We start from the raw sequence: 15,826 nt of genomic DNA, 5'->3' as shown, positions 1-15,826 counted from the left end.
ATAAAGACAGGGGAGTGTTGGGCAATATACAAGAATTTAGGCAGAATTGCCATCTTGACCAGGTTGACCCGGCCAAGTTGTGAGATCTGAAATCTTGACCAGCTCCTACACTTCAACTTAAGATCATTAATGAACGGGATGAGGTTATCGGAGATAAAATCGACTGAGTTCCTGGCCACCACAATTCCCAAATACCGAAATTTTTCCACCAATTTTAACTGTGTATCTATCGCAGTGCTTATCCCCCCGTATTTCCCCAGCTGCATGTAGTTGGATTTGCCCCAATTCATTGTGAGCCCGGAGTATCCCCCATATTCCTGAATATGTTTAATCACCCTTAATAGATCTCCGGGTTCTGCCAGTCCAACCAGGAGATCGTCCGCATACAACGAGACTAAGTTTCTACTGGGCCCACCTCCCCCATTCCCTCCCCCCAGAGCCGCCCTCAGGACACACGCGAGCGGCTCCACCACCACCGCAAACAGCAGAGGGGATAGAGGACATCCCTGGCGCGTGCCCCTGGAGAGAGAGAAGGAGGGAGACGTGAACCCATTTATGGTCACTCTGGCTTTAGGGTTTTGATACAGCAATGATATCCGTTTAATAAACCTTTCCCCGAACCCGAATGCCCGCAACACCCTCCATAGGAATGGCCATTCAACCGAGTCGAATGCCTTGTTCGCATCAAAAGATGCGAGCAAAGCATCCGACCCCCCCAGTTCAACCCCCTGGAGATAGGTATACGCCCTTCTAAGGTTAATCATAGTGGACTTCCCAACCATAAATCCAGTTTGGTCTGGATGAACCACTTGGTGTATAACTGTCTGGAGCCTAGTTGCTAATATTTTAGCATAAATCTTAGCGTCAGCCGTTATGAGTGATATAGGCCTGTATGAGTCGACTCGGGTCGGGTTTTTCCCACTTTTAGGGATCATTATTATTGCAGCCTCAGTCATTGACTGGGGGATACACTCCTCGGCCTCCATGTGCTGAAAAACCTTCAGCAAACGCGGACCTAGTTTATTTATATATTTCTGGTACACCTCCCCGGGAAGACCATCCAACCCGGGGGCTTTACCCCCTGGGAAGGAGTTGACTGCCACTTTCACTTCCTCAACTGACAGAGGGGCCTCCAGTATTTCTCTTGATGAGGGCAGCAAATTAGGGAGATCTAGCTGTGCCAGGTAGTCGTCAATTTCTTCGTTACTACGATCTAATTTAGATTTATACACTTCTACCAAATGTGTAGAGAAGAGCTCTGTAATTTCAGGGGTCTTTATCACCACTTCGCCTGTTTCTAATTTAATCATAGGAATAATATTAGATGGGCTCTCCTGCTTCATTAGGTGGGCCAAAAACTTCCCTGTTCGATCAGAATTAGCATACCACTTATGTGACCCAACCCCCAGCCTCCGACAGGTCATCTCCTGTAGATACTCCACCCATTCCTTTTGGGCAGACTGCCACACAGACCTGGCTTGATCGGATTTACTTAACAAAAAAGCATTCTCCAGATCCATCACTCTTACTTCCAGTTCCTTAGCCCTTTTACGATTCAAAACCTTCAAATATGCTATCCTTTTGATAAAAACCCCTCTCAAATAGGCCTTAAACGCATCCCAGACGAAAATATTGGGGGAGGACCCCACATTACCCTCAAAAAACTCCTCAATCATTGCCTCCATCCCCTCCTGTTCTCCCAGTTGCGCTAACCAGTACGCCTGTAATTTCCAGTATCTAAACCCGATCGGGGTCTCAAGATCCACCTCCATTATTACCGGGGAATGGTCAGAAATCCCTCGGGCTTTATAGTCAACATGTTTAATAATGGTAAGGGCTTTATCTGAAACAAGAATCAAATCGATCCTGGAGAATGCTTTGTGGGAGGAGGAGTAGCAGGAAAACTGCTGTACCTCGGGATTTCTCATTCTCCAGGGGTCCTTCCATCCTATCTCTTCTATGAGCTCGGAAAACCTATTTCCTTCGCTACGGATTTCCTTCTCTGTCCTATTCCATCTATCGAGACGCGGCTGGAGAACCTTATTAAAATCCCCCAGACAGATTACCATATTATCCGGGAAAGAGGCTGCAAATTCCACAGCCATTCTTACCACATCGTAGGAGAATGGGGGTGGAATGTACACTGTGAGAATACAAAACCGCAGATGGTCAATAGCACATTCTAAAAATATATATCTTCCCCCTTGGTCAATCTTTACCGTTCCCACTTCAAACGCCACAGATTTTTTGATAAGGATCGCGACCCCACGGGACGTGGAGGAGAAGGGCGCTTGAAAACTGTGTCCAATCCAAGGACGTTTTAAAGAGCCCATTCGTTCCTTTATTAAGTGTGTCTCTTGTAAACAAATAATATCAGAATCCAAGCTCCTACATTGCTTCATGACAAGAGCTCTTTTTACCTTACAGTTCAACCCTCTAACGTTCCAGGTCAAAAATCTAACCATTTATACTTTAGAAAAAAATAGAAGAAAAAAACAAATTTTTACATTTAACCCAACCATTCCGATTGAAACCCAATAGCCCTCTTGGTCTAAGCGAGTTATCCTGGCCCTTTGGGGACATACTAGTGATGGATCTTATCTTATTGCAGCTGTGATAGTAAAAAAACAAGTACAAAAACACACAAACCCACATACACATAGACCCCTTCCCCCCGCCCCCACCCTGTATACCCAGACCCCATGGTATACCTATACCCCTTCCACCCATCCACGTACAAATCCCTTACACTAACACATACACCCCTGAGGCAATTTACTAATGACCACCAAAGAAGCCTACCCCCATCCCCCCCCCCCCCTGCACACCACCCCACCCTTCTCAGGTTATATATCCGGTGGAGAAAGAGAGCCAAATCAAAAATACAAAAAATACACACAGAAATAAATAGCTCAGTTCCCCCTACCGGTTTCCCTTAAATGTCCCACAGGTGCCCTCCCCACATCAGATAACAGAAGCAAAAACATCATACAATATAAACAGCCCATATTCAGAGCCTCATGCAATTTAGCTGAAAAACCAAACTACAGCCTGCAACCAAAACCGCAAGGCTACTATCGGTGCAGAAACACATTCTTATTTTGCCAGAACCTGTTTCCTTCCGGGGTATGTGGCATCAAGCCAGCTCGCCGCCTCCCCGGGAGTGAAGAAAAATTTCGTAGCCCCATCCGCCACCACTCTCAGTTTTGACGGATAGAGCATGGAATATTTCAATTCCAACTCCCTGAGACGGATTTTTATTTCCCGGAATTTTGCACGGTCCTTCTGGACTTCTAAAGGAAAATCCGGGAAGGCAGAGATCCTACTGCCGTTATGAGCAAATTCCGCCTTATCCCTGGCCAGTCTTAAAACAGTGTCCCGATCTTTAAAGTTTAAGAACTTCGCGATCAGAGTCCGGGGTGGACCTCCCGGAGGGGGGGCCCGTCCAGGAATACGATGAGCTCTCTCAATTACAAACTGTGCTGAGAAAGCCTTGTCGCCAAATATCAGAGTCAGCCAGTCTTCCAGAAATTTTTCCGGGGTATTTCCCTCACACCTTTCTTCAAAGCCAATAAAACGGATATTATTCCGTCTAAGCCGACCTTCCATGTCCGACATTTTGTACCGAATTTCAGTCATTTGGCTACTCATGGTTTTAACCTGGGACTGTAGTGGGCCAACCAGATCTTCCACAGCTGAGATTCTGGTCTCGGCCTCCGTGACTCTCTCGCGAAGTAATTGGGCGTCGTTCCTAAGCAGGGAGATATCGGACTGAACTTTATTTATCTGCTCGAGAAGACGGGTCTCACATGTATTGATCGCCTCGAGCAATTGTTGTAGCGTTACTTCAGGTGGCGCCGGATTTTTACTTTCTTTGGTGGGGGTAGATAATGGGGTACTAGACTGTGAACTATTACCCGCCTGCGACCTGGCATACTTCTCCAGCCTAGCCGCGGCCGCTGTCTGACCGGTTTTTCCCATGATTAAAGTAGCAAGTAGCAAAAAAAAAAAACCCTGGCACCTGAAGTTGTAAGTCCCAGGCCGTTTATCTGCGGGCCGGCCCCGCTTCTTCCCCAGCAAAGTTTAGCAGTACAGTCTTTATGCACTTCGCTACTGACACAGAAGTACAAAAAAAAAAAAAAAAAAAGTCCCGGGCTATGGAGTACTTATGCCCCCGGATTTCACCTTGAAGTAGGCTGAATTAAACTGTGTGCCTTGCCCTTTTTTTTTTTTCCTTCCTTTTTTTTTTTTCCTCTCTTTTCTTTTTTTTCCTTTTTTTTTTTCAGGAGATTTGCACAATAAGTGCCCCAGAGCCAATTATCGATAGCTGCCCCACATATGGTCCAAACGTGGACTTTTCTAGGACCTCAGGCCACGGGCCCCAGCAGACAATTCCAACCAGGGGATCCCAGTCGGATCCTTTCCCGGCAACCTGCCTCACACCCAGGGCCAGGGAAGGGACCACTTGTGTCAGAGACAGTTCACTCCGGCCTCTACCTCAGGCCACAGACCCCAGCAGCCAAATTCAACCAGGGGATCCCAATCGGATCCTTTGCCGGCAACCTGCCTCACACCCAGGGCCGGGGAAGGGACCACTTATATCAGAGACAGTTCACTCAGGCCTCTTTATTCCCCATGCTTGCCGCAATAAACCCTCGTGTACCCTCGTGTATCTCCGTGTACCCCAGAGTACCTCAGTATGACGCTGGACAGATCTGCGGCTTCTCGCTGGTGGGACTCTCCACCCGACTTGCTGGTACAATGTACCCACCCGACTGGCAATTGCCGGAGCAGGCAGTCCCGGGTCACTGCGCCTCACACCCGCAGCTTCCCGGAGAGCAGCGCCCACACCCGGCGTCTGCTGGAAGCTGTAGCCGTCTGTCCTTGGCTGCTGATGCGTCTCACACCGCAATCTCCTGGGGAGCCGCGCACACCAGCCTTGTAGCTGTCCTCCGTGGACCGGCACCACCTCGGGCACTCTTCCAGGGCCCCACACCTCGCGTCACCAAGCCGGACGCCCTCTCTCACCAGGGCGCACCCGCACTTCCGCCAGACTTCCGCCAGCCACGGAGCTGGGCAACAGGGTCCCCCGCAGACGGCAACTACAAACGGCTGTTTAAAGCTGGTAAGGCAAAGCCTGCTGGAGCTTCTATCAAAGCACGGGGACAGGCACCATTAGCGTGGTGTGCAGAGGAGAGGGCAGGCGCACGCTCTCACTCACGTCCTGCCGTGGTCACGCCTCCTCACATCTTCATTCTTACACATCGTGCTGCTGTACCATTTCCTTCGATTCTCTCTGCACCTTGATAAAGGGGCCACTTGGCTCTGAAATGTTGGCTTATACTCCATGTCTGGTGTCTTTTTGTACATTGATGCCCACTCTACATAGCGACAGCGCTGCTGTCTGGAGGGAACTGTTTTGTTTCTTAAATTTTTTTCCCAGGTAGTCAGCTCCCCGCAGTGTGTCCAAGTCCAATGACGTCACCGTCCAGCGACGCATACCGGCCGGTATAGATGGTGAGGTCATTGGACTTTGACACGCAGCGGGGAGCTGACGACCTGGGCGTGGTGTTGGTGGAGATTATTTAGGTATGTACCATTTACTATTTGTATGAGCTTGAAAATGGTCATTAAATAAACCGAAACATTGCTTTCAGACCCCTGTGTCTGTGTTGTTTGTGCGATACAGACCTAGGAGTGCCTCTACCGTATAAATATATATATAAGGGACAATAAAGAAGTCCCGAAACGTCGCTTTAAAGGCATAGTCCTGGTGATCTTTATTCATATATAAAAAGACTGATGGGTGCGATATTGATTGGACATACATTATATATATTCCCCCCTCAAACCCCCCCCCCCTTCAAACAAAACTAGAAATATAAGCCCTGCTGTGATCATCACCACTAGTTGCATAGTGGTCTGATCCAATATATGCATCTTGTATTTATTATTTGATTGGCCTTTAACAGCACGTTTGAATAATAAAGCTGATTACCAACACAACCCTCTCTGTCATCCATTAGCTGACCATTCTGTGTGCTCTACCCCTATTATGTGTGACTGCATGTAACAACACAGGTGTGGATTACACCTGTGTTGTTACATCCAGTCACACATAATAGGGGTAGAGCACACACAGAATTCCCACTAGTGTCTGGGCTCTGCTGACCGAGCTGAAAATCAGCAGCAGGGGAGAGGGCTCTGCTGCCTGTGCTATCATCTAGGTCTAGGAGCAGAGGAGAGGGTCCGGGCTCTGCTGACCGTACTGTCATTAGCAGAGGAGAGGGGGGAGGGTCCGGGCTCTGCTGCCCGTACTGTCTTAGCAGAGGAGGGGGGGTCCGGGCTTTTCTGCCTGTGCTTTCATCTGCTGCCCGTGCTGTCTTCTAGCAGCAGCGCATGCTGAGCTCAGTGAGCTGTCATCTAGCAGCAGCCAGCAGAGAAGACTCTCACTGCCGCGCCGCCCTCTGCACTCTTCTCTCCCGTGGTGCCTGACTGCCTGTCACTTTCTGTGACATAAGTTCCGGCTGCTGCTGCTTCTACACTGGGGGCAGGAGGAGGTCCACAGCGCCGGAAGGAGGTACACGGAGATATATCGGATCTGAAACATCGTGGGTGCTATAAAGCACCCATGATGGGTCAGATTCCGATATATCTGATGTTCAGCAGGTCCGACGCCCTGATCCGATCTGATGCGCACGGGAACGCGCATCAGATCAGATCAGATGTCAAACACATGCGATTTTCGGCCGATTTCATCCGATTTATCGGCCCAAAGTGCCGAAATCGGATGAAATCGGCCGAAAATCGCATAGTGTATGGGGGCCTTTACACAGGAGGCACAGTTCACAGTATACTGGGATGAGGCTGCAGAATGGTCACTGGACAAGCTGAGATCAACACCAGATAACACAGGTTAGGTACCGAGGGCTAAGGCAGGAGAATAGTCAGGAACAAGCCGAGGTCAAATACAACAATCAGGAATCTAGTAAAGGACAAGACACAGGAACGCTGGAGCTGGTGTGAACCTCTATACTCTGGCAGCCTCTGTCTGCCAGAGACTGCCTTTTTATAGGAAGCACAATTAGCTGGATACTCACAGGTGCCTTAATCAATGAGGGCTGAGCATGGTCAGTTTACACAGAACTTCTTGCAGGAGAGATTCACCAGGTGTTGTAACTAATTAGCAGAGCTCAGATCACACAGAACTTTCCTGCAGCATGGAGTGGACCAGGTGCTGTAATCAGCATACAGAGTTCAAACTGTCAGCAACATGAGACAGAACCAGCAGGATTTTACAAGCAGGTAATGCTGCCCATACACGCTGCTATGCGTGCTGTTCCGATGTGTGCTTTGAGGTGCGCGCTCCAGCGGCACCTCATCGCACAGTACAAAAAGTATGTACTTGCACATACTTTTTATACTTAGGTTTCATAACATTGCATCGCATTGCATGCACAACGTGTGCACAGGCAATGCAATGCAATGTGATCCGTGCTAGTACAGCACGGAAAGCACGCCCTCATAGCAGCGTGTATGGGCTGCTTAACACTGAAATACTTGAATGTTGTGACATTACCCCCCCCCCCCTCTAGGGGTGGGCTCCAAACACCCCACAAGGAAATTTTCCAGGTCGCTTGCGGCGCTTCTTTTTCTTAGAATAACACTTAGATCCTTTCAAGGCTGGTGACACCTCTGGCTCTTCAAAATGGGCTCTGGCCAACACTAGACCACCCAGAAAGGGAGCGGCATCGTGTTCAGAATCATAATCTGAGTTGGAGTCTAGTTCTGGGGTGCAGATCAAAGACTTTTTGGCTGATGATTCATTATGATCATGAAGTGCTGAATGCCCCTAACTGTTCTTTGATTCAGATCTTGGTAAAAAAAAATTCCCAGAAGCACTATTACTCTCAGCATGCCGTCTAGATGACCCATGGATTTGAAAAGGCATGGACAGACTTTCAACAAAGGAAGATGAAGGAGTCTTTAATCCAAATTTGTCAATCACGGCCCTGGAGAATGATATCAGATCTCGCAGTCGAGGATCATTGGCTTCAACAAGTGGATTAACCCATTCTAGGAAGGATAAGATCATAAATTTTACAATATTAGCCAGATTAACCCCGGATTATGGATCAAAGTTCATAGCATCTAAGTAGTAATCAGCTAAAGCCTGGTAATGGGCAATGTTCCCATCAAAGCAAATTACTTCAGAAGACTCTTCAGCTGGCTTCTGTGTCATAGCCAACCCTGGTGGGACCTTAGACACAACGGATGTCTCTTGAACTTGAGGCACTGCTGAAGCCTCATGGATGTCCAGTACAGTAGGCATCGGCACTCTCAAAATTTTTTCTTGGCTGACATGTTTAGGCCCAGAGGTCATGGAAGCAATAGACTCAGGCTTGGAGACCACGGAGAAAGGCCCGGAGGTCATGGAAGCAGACCTGGAGACCACAGAGGTAATGGAGACAGGCCCGGAGGCAACGGAGGAAGGCCCGGAGGCCATGGAAATGGACCTGGAGAACACGGAGGCAGGCCCGGAGACCACGGAGACTGGCCCGGAGGCCACGGGGACTGGCCCGGAGGCCAAGGAGATTGGTCCGGAGGCCACAGAGACTGGCCCGGAGGCCACGACACAAAAGCCCTCATGCCCAGGGGCAAGGGCAGACGGATCCTCATGCCCGGAGGCAAGAGCAGACGGGTCCTCATGCCCGGAGGCAAGGGAAGATGGGTCCTCATGCCCGGAGGCAAGGGCAGATAGGTCCTCATGCCCGGAGGCAAGGGCAGATGGGTCCTCATGCCCGGAGGCAAGGGTAGATAGATCTCTACCAGGAGTGACAGACCTGGAACCCCTACCAGGGGTGACAGACTCGGAACCCCTACCTGGGGTGATTGGCTTGGAACCCCCACCTGGGTTGATGGACTCGGAACCCCTACCTGGGGTGATTGGCTTGGAACCCCCATCTGGGGTGAAGGACTCGGAACCCCCACCTGGGGTGACGGACTCGGAACCCCCACCTGGGGTGACCGACTCGGAACCCCCTTCTGGGGTAACTGACTCGGTACCTCCTTCTGTGGTGACTGACTCGGAACCCCCTTCGGGGGTGACTGACTCGGAACCCCCTTCTGGGGTGATTGACTCGGAACCCCCACCTGGGGTGACGGACTCGGAACCCCCTTCTGGGGTGACTGACTCTGAACCCCCTTCTGGGGTGATATATAGAGCCCCTTCTTGAGGCAAAGTGCTCAGTGGCCCATCTTGGGAAGCCACACTAAGAGACCCTTCTTGGGGTGTGGCAACCAGAGGATTTTTTTGGGGTGCAAGACTCGGAGATTCATCTTGGGGTAGTGTACTCAGAGGCCCTTTTTGGGGTATCACTTTCAGAGACCCCTCTTGGGGTGCAGTGCTCAGGAAACCCTCCTGGGGCGCAATGCCTGGGGTGTGGTACTCTGAGACCCTGCTTGGAGTCTGACAGTCTAAGACCCCTCCTGGTGCACGCCACTCTGAACCCCTTTCTGCTTCTTGAAACTTTGAGAACCCTCCTGGGAAATGACCCTCCGAGACCCCTCTCGTAACTCGACACTGTGAGAGTCCACTTGGGGTGAAGCACTTTGATGCCCCTCTTCGGGCAAGACACTAGGAAGCCCTTCCTTGGGCAAAACACTAGGAAGCTCCTCCTGGAGCACAATACTCGGAAGCCCCTCCTTGGGCTGAACTGACAGGACCCCCATCTGGGGCTGGCTAGACAGAATCCCATCTTTGGGTTTGATACTTGGACTCCCATCTCGGGTCTTATACTCGGATTGCCCTCCTGGGGCTTGTGACATTCAGAGACGCCCCCTCCTGGGGCTGGAAATGAAGACTGTGGACCCCTACTCGCGGCTGGAGGTGGTGGACCCCCACTCAGGGCCTGGACCTAAATTTTACGGGTTTTAGGTAAAAAGATTTTAGTTCTTGGACCCCAGTGGTAGCTATGAAACTCTTCCTGAGTAGGCACAGAAGCAATAACCTTATTCCTGGCCTCCCGGAGGGAACAATGCCCAATAAAATAGAAACATAAATTTAAGGACCTGCGCCGCTGGCGTTCCTCATCTGACAACTGAGGATGAGGCCAACTCAGGTACCTGTCCTTACAAGGCACAGATGCATCCGCCAATGGGGTACCATAGCGGAATCGCCAAGCAATTTAGTGACAAGGGTGAGGATGTTGGCCAGCAGCCCCTGTAACTGCTGTATTAGCAGGCGAAGCACTCCAGTAGTACCTGGATCTGATATCGCAGGCGTTGGAGGGGATGAGGCGAAGTCCATTCGCTGCTGCAGAGTTTGCAAGTTTTGCATAGTCAGAGCCTGGTCCTGTTCTTGCTTGCTAACCCTGACCAGCAGGTGCTCCAGGAGTTTTTTATGAGACAGACCACTAGCAGGATCCATATTCCAGTTAGGGCCAGAGTTTTCTGTCACAAACTTTGGTGCACTACCACTTGGGGATTGGCTAGACCTGACACAGGGGCGCGGAGTCTAACCTGGGGGTTTTCTGCCAGTGACCCCTCCAAGCGGGATTTGGGCTTCTGCGGCTCCCGACACGTCGGTCGCGGCCCCCTGGTCAGGTTCCCCATATGAATGTTGGGGGGGGGGGAATAGGATGTACGTGCGCAATCCCTACTGCTAAATAACAATTAACAAGTGACACCTCTTCGGTAAAGCATAAAAATGTTTTATTAATTTGTGCAAAATACAGTGTTGGTCATCTATAAGATACACTTAAAGGAATAAAATGGGAGTGTCTCCTAATACCGGTATACATAAACTAGACATACAAACATGAAACATAGAAAAATATTGAGAAAAAATATAAAATATATAAAAAATCCCACAGGGGCCTGATTCAGCTCCTGCTAATAGAACAAATGTTGTACTAAAAAACGGGGGCCAAAATTGTGCCAAAGATAAAGTCCTGCAATGAGGATAATAAGGGTCCTGTAAACCAGTGTACCCGCTGTATGGACGATTGGTGTAGGGGCCTGATTCAGCTCCTGCTAATGGGACGAATGTTAGTACTTAAAGATGGGCAAGATAGTGCCGAAAATAACGTCCTGCAATGAGGATGGTAAGGGTCCTGTAAACCAGGATACCCTCTATATGGACGATGGGTGTGAGGGTCTTTGAGCGTTTGGAAAGGGTTTTTACCTTATCACCAGATGCTCACTGACCATGAATCGAAAACGTCTGCCGGCAGACTTCCCTCCTGCTGAGCTGTATGTAAAGACAGTCTGGAGTCCAATTATCCTCTGTACCTTCAACGCGTTTCATCTGAGTGCCAGGCTTCGTCAGGAAGAGATTTGCAGAGTGTCAGTTGAGCTATCCCCATATGAATGGTAGTAGCTTGTGGAATATGGAGCGTGGTCATCAAGCTGGGTCGGTAACAGTCGGGCAGAAGTGGCGTCAGGGACTGAAGCAAGCGGGTAGTCGAGATCAAGCCGGGTCGATAACAGGTGAGCAGATACGGTACCAAGGGATGCAGCAATGAATGGTCAGAGTCAGGCCGGGTCATACACAGGAGGGCACAGTTCACAGTACACTGGGATTAGGCTGCAGAATGGTCACTGGACAAGCTGAGATTAACACCGGATAACACAGGTTAGGTACCGAGGGATAAGGCAGGAGAATAGTCAGGAACACGCGCTCGGCCATCCTGACTATAATTAATTTCAGGAGGCTGGTTCACTGCGGCGCCACTGATTGGCTGCTCCATCCTTTTAAGGGATGGGCGCAGGCAACATGGCACCGGTTATAGCTAGTTTATCAGCTGTTTCTGGTCATCGGCTCCCAGATTGTTCTGGTTCTGTGCCTGGATCCTTTCCGTTCTGTTCCCTCTCCTAGGGTCACGTAAGTGCTCATGTGGAGCCTGATTATTTCATTATTATTTCGGTGGCAGTTAGCCTATTTTAATTATTTGGCTGCCCAGCCTGCTTCTTAAGTTGAGGCTTAGGTTTAAGCCTTACTATCAGAGCCCTGCTTGTTTCTGCTGGCAGTGAAGCTGGTACCTTATTTCTGTTAGTATTCTCCCACCTTTGGGGGCCCGTGTTAGGCAGGGAATATTTCTGTTGTTTTGGGGGTTTGTTATTTTGTTACCTGTCTCTGTCTGGTGGTGACTCCATGCCGTTTTTTAGAATTATTTAATTATTTATGGGGTTTTTTTGCACTGAAGGCTGCCGATACTAATTTGTATTTAAAATTGTATCGGTAAGAATACAAATTCATACGAAATCGGAAAATACAAATCAGTCAATTACGACTGCTTTCTAATTCCCCTCCGGAATATGAATTTGGGTACTTATATGTTAGTTGGGCGCACACTAAGCTATTTGCTTAGTTTTACACGTCCCCTCGCAGGGCACGCTACGCTCGCCACGCTTCGGGCTTGAATCCTCGCCTGCCACACGGGAGGCCCGGGTTCGATTCCCGGCCAATGCAGTACTTAAGTTTTGCTGAAACAACAGTATATTTTGTTAAAGAGTGGCTGGCTCTTTGCATTTTGGTGGTGCAGGTATAGAATTCCAAATACCATGATTTAGTGGTAGAATCTTCTGGCTAAGTGGTAGATTTCTCACCTGCCATGAGGAAGGCATGGATCTGAAAAGGGAATAAACACCACCCAATGTGGTGTTCAAAGCAAATGACTATTAGCTAGCTAGGCTTTTTTGCAGTGTTATGGCATCATGGCAAGGCAAGGATTGCCCTTCAATCTATTAATCCAAAGCAAGGTTTCCACATTCAGTAGATCCTGAGATTCCTGCTAGTTTTCACACACTGATGTAGGTCACTTTTAAGTTACAAAAAAAACATATGTTTGGTGGTGTAGTGACAGAGATCTCACCTGCAGAATTATTGAAGAAAACACCTGCCAACCTGGGGCTCAAACCCACGACCCTGAGATTAACAGTCTCATGCTCTACCGACTCAGCTAGCCAGGCTTGGTTACTGTAGTGTGACATAAAGGCAAGTCGAGCCCTGGGGTGCACTACTAGCTATTAAAGTAGAGCTAGGCTACCACATTGAGTACACTCAGAGATTCCTGCTTGGTTTCACACATGGATGAAAATGGGTAAGTAACAGGTTAAACACACGAGAAGCATTGGTTGTTCAGTGGTAGAAGTCTCCCCTGCAGTACAAGAGGCATGGGTTCGACTCCCGGTTAATGCAGTACTTAAGTTTTGCTGAAAAAGCATTATATTTTGTTAATGATTGGCTGGCTCTTTGCATTTTCGTGGTGCAGGTATAGAATTCCAAATACCATGATTTAATGGTAGAATCTTGTCGATTAATGGTAGATTTCTCACCTGCCATGACAGAGGTCTGGATCTGAAAAGGGAATAAACACCAAACAAACGTTTTGCTCAAAGCACATGACTCTTAGCTTGGGAGTTATATTAGCTATTGACTCAGATAGCCAGGCTTTGCTACAGTTTTGTGGCAACATGCCAAGGCAAGGCTTTCTCTTCAATCTATTAAAACAGCAAGGTTTCCACATTCAGTAGATCCTGAGATTCCTGCTTGGTTCCACGCACTGATGTACACCTGGAACAGTGATGTATATTGTTAAAGAGTGGCTGGCTCTTTGCATTTTGGTGGTGCAGGTATAGCATTCCACATACAGTAATTTAGTGGTAGAATATTTTGGTTAAGTGGTAGATTTCTCACCTGCCATGAGGGAGGCATGGATCTGAAATGGGAATAAACACCACCCAATGTTGTGTTCAAAGCAAATGACTCTTATATTAGGAGTATTATTCGCTATTGACTCAGCTAGCTAGGCTTTTTTTTACAGTGTTATGGCATAATGGCAAGGCAAGGATTTCCCTTCAATCTATTAAACCAAAGCAAGGTTTCCACATTCAGTAGATCCTGAGATTCCTGCTTGGTTTCACACACTAATGCACACCAATTTTAAGTTTGGTGGTGTAGTGACAGAGATCTCACCTTCAGAATTCTTGGAAAATACACCTCCCAACGTGGGGCTCAAGCCAAAAACCCTGAGATTATGAGTCTCATGCTCTACCGACTGAGCTAACCAGGCTTGGGTACTGTTGGCAAGTCAAGCCAAGGAGTGCCCTACTGGCTATTAAAGTAGAGCTAGGCTACCACATTCAGTACACTCTGAGATTCCTGCTTGGTTTCACACATTGATGAAAATGAGTAAGTAACAATTTAAACACATGCGAAGCATTGGTTATTTGGTGGTATATTTCTCGCCTGCCACGCGGGAGGCCTGGTTTCAATACCTGGCCAATGCAGTACTTAAGTTTTGCTGAAACAGCAGTATATTTTTTTAAAGAGTTTTTACAGTTTTATGGCATCATGGCAAGGCAAGGATTGTGCTTCAATCTATTAAACCAAAGGAAGGTTTCCACATTCAGTAGATCCTGAGATTCCTGCTTGGTTTCACACACTGATGTACACCACTTTTAAGTTACAAAAAAAACACATGTTTGTTGGTGTAGTGACAGATATCTAACCTGCAGAATTGTTGGAAAAAACACCGGCCAACGTGGGGCTCAAACCCACGAACCAGCGATTAAGAGTCTCTTGCTCTACCGACTGAGCTAGCCAGGCTTGGTTACTGTAAGGGTGACATAAAGGCAAGTTAAGCCAAGGAGTGCCCTTCGCTATTGACTCAGATAGCCAGGCTTTGCTACAGTTTTGTGACATCAAGGCAAGGCAAGGCTTTCCCTTCAATCTATTAAAACAAAGCAAGGTTTCCACATTCAGTAGATCCTGAGATTCCTTCTTGGTTTCACGCACTGATGTTCACCTGAAACAGCATTATATTTTATTAATGATTGGCTGGCTCTTTGCATTTTCGTGGTGCAGGTATAGAATTCCAAATACCATGATTTGGTGGTAGAATCTTGTGGTTTAGTGGTAGAATTCTCACCTGCCATGAGAGAGGTCTGGATCTGAAAAGGTAAGAAACACCAAACAAACATTTTGCTCAAAGCACATGACTCTTTTTTTTTTAATAATCTTTTTATTAAAGGAATTTGTAAAGTAACATACAATAACATATTCATTATTTGACAACTGCATATACAGAGACTTAGCGTGCTTAATAGGTATACTCGGCAGGGTGGATACCAGGCCTTTAACCAAATAGTATCGATTGCACCTTGTGACTTAGAAACACCTTCAAAGGGTAGCGGAAGGGTATGCAGATTGAGAGTTTCTAAGATTAAACTCAAGTCTCTTCTACCCATTGTTATAAACACATATACTAGAGATACTATACTAATCTTTTGTTTTCTTCTCAGGTATCTTACGCATCTCTTGATATAACCATGCCAAAAAGCATACCCAGAAAGGATGGTTGTATGATCACCTTGAGTCTCAATTGTTCTAAATGGAATCAAAACAAGAAATAAGACAAGACATAAGACAATGGACTGGACACAATAGGGAATGTATATGAGGAATAATCAGGGCTTTAAGACTATGTCTCTTGGGAAGAGAGAGGTAATGTGATTCAGGCTTAAATATATTTACCACTAGGCTGCTACAGTATATCGGGAAGATTGTCTGCAGCTTATTACCTTAGGTTATATGATAACACATAGAGAGATTTAATATAACTTGTATCAGATGATCGACCCAAACATAAGTTCAAACATTTTCAAATATCGAGACAATATGTATCTTTACATTCTCATCTAGTATGTCAATATAAGGCGACCATTTTTTAAAGAATTTTACCAAACCTCCTTGTAGGTCTAATTTCGCGTATTTCCTGTCAAAAAATAAAATTTGCATGAGTTTCTGATGCAATTGTGCCAA

The 15,826-nt window shown here is 47.6% G+C and overlaps 1 long non-coding RNA gene across 1 annotated transcript in view; it reads left to right on the top strand.

Annotated features, from left to right (window-relative positions):
* Positions 1-15,826, top strand: part of LOC146063745 (uncharacterized) — a 45,131-nt gene extending 29,305 nt beyond the window's left edge. Inside the window, exon 2 of the long non-coding RNA XR_014471654.1 lies at positions 15,307-15,826. This is a non-coding gene — a long non-coding RNA (uncharacterized LOC146063745). The remainder of the gene's footprint in view (positions 1-15,306) is intronic.

This window comes from Crinia signifera, chromosome 3 (genome assembly GCF_055691185.1).
Source record: "Crinia signifera chromosome 3, ASM5569118v1, whole genome shotgun sequence".
In the NCBI taxonomy this organism is placed as follows: Eukaryota; Metazoa; Chordata; class Amphibia; order Anura; family Myobatrachidae; genus Crinia; species Crinia signifera.
This window is presented reverse-complemented; position numbering and strand designations above follow the sequence as displayed.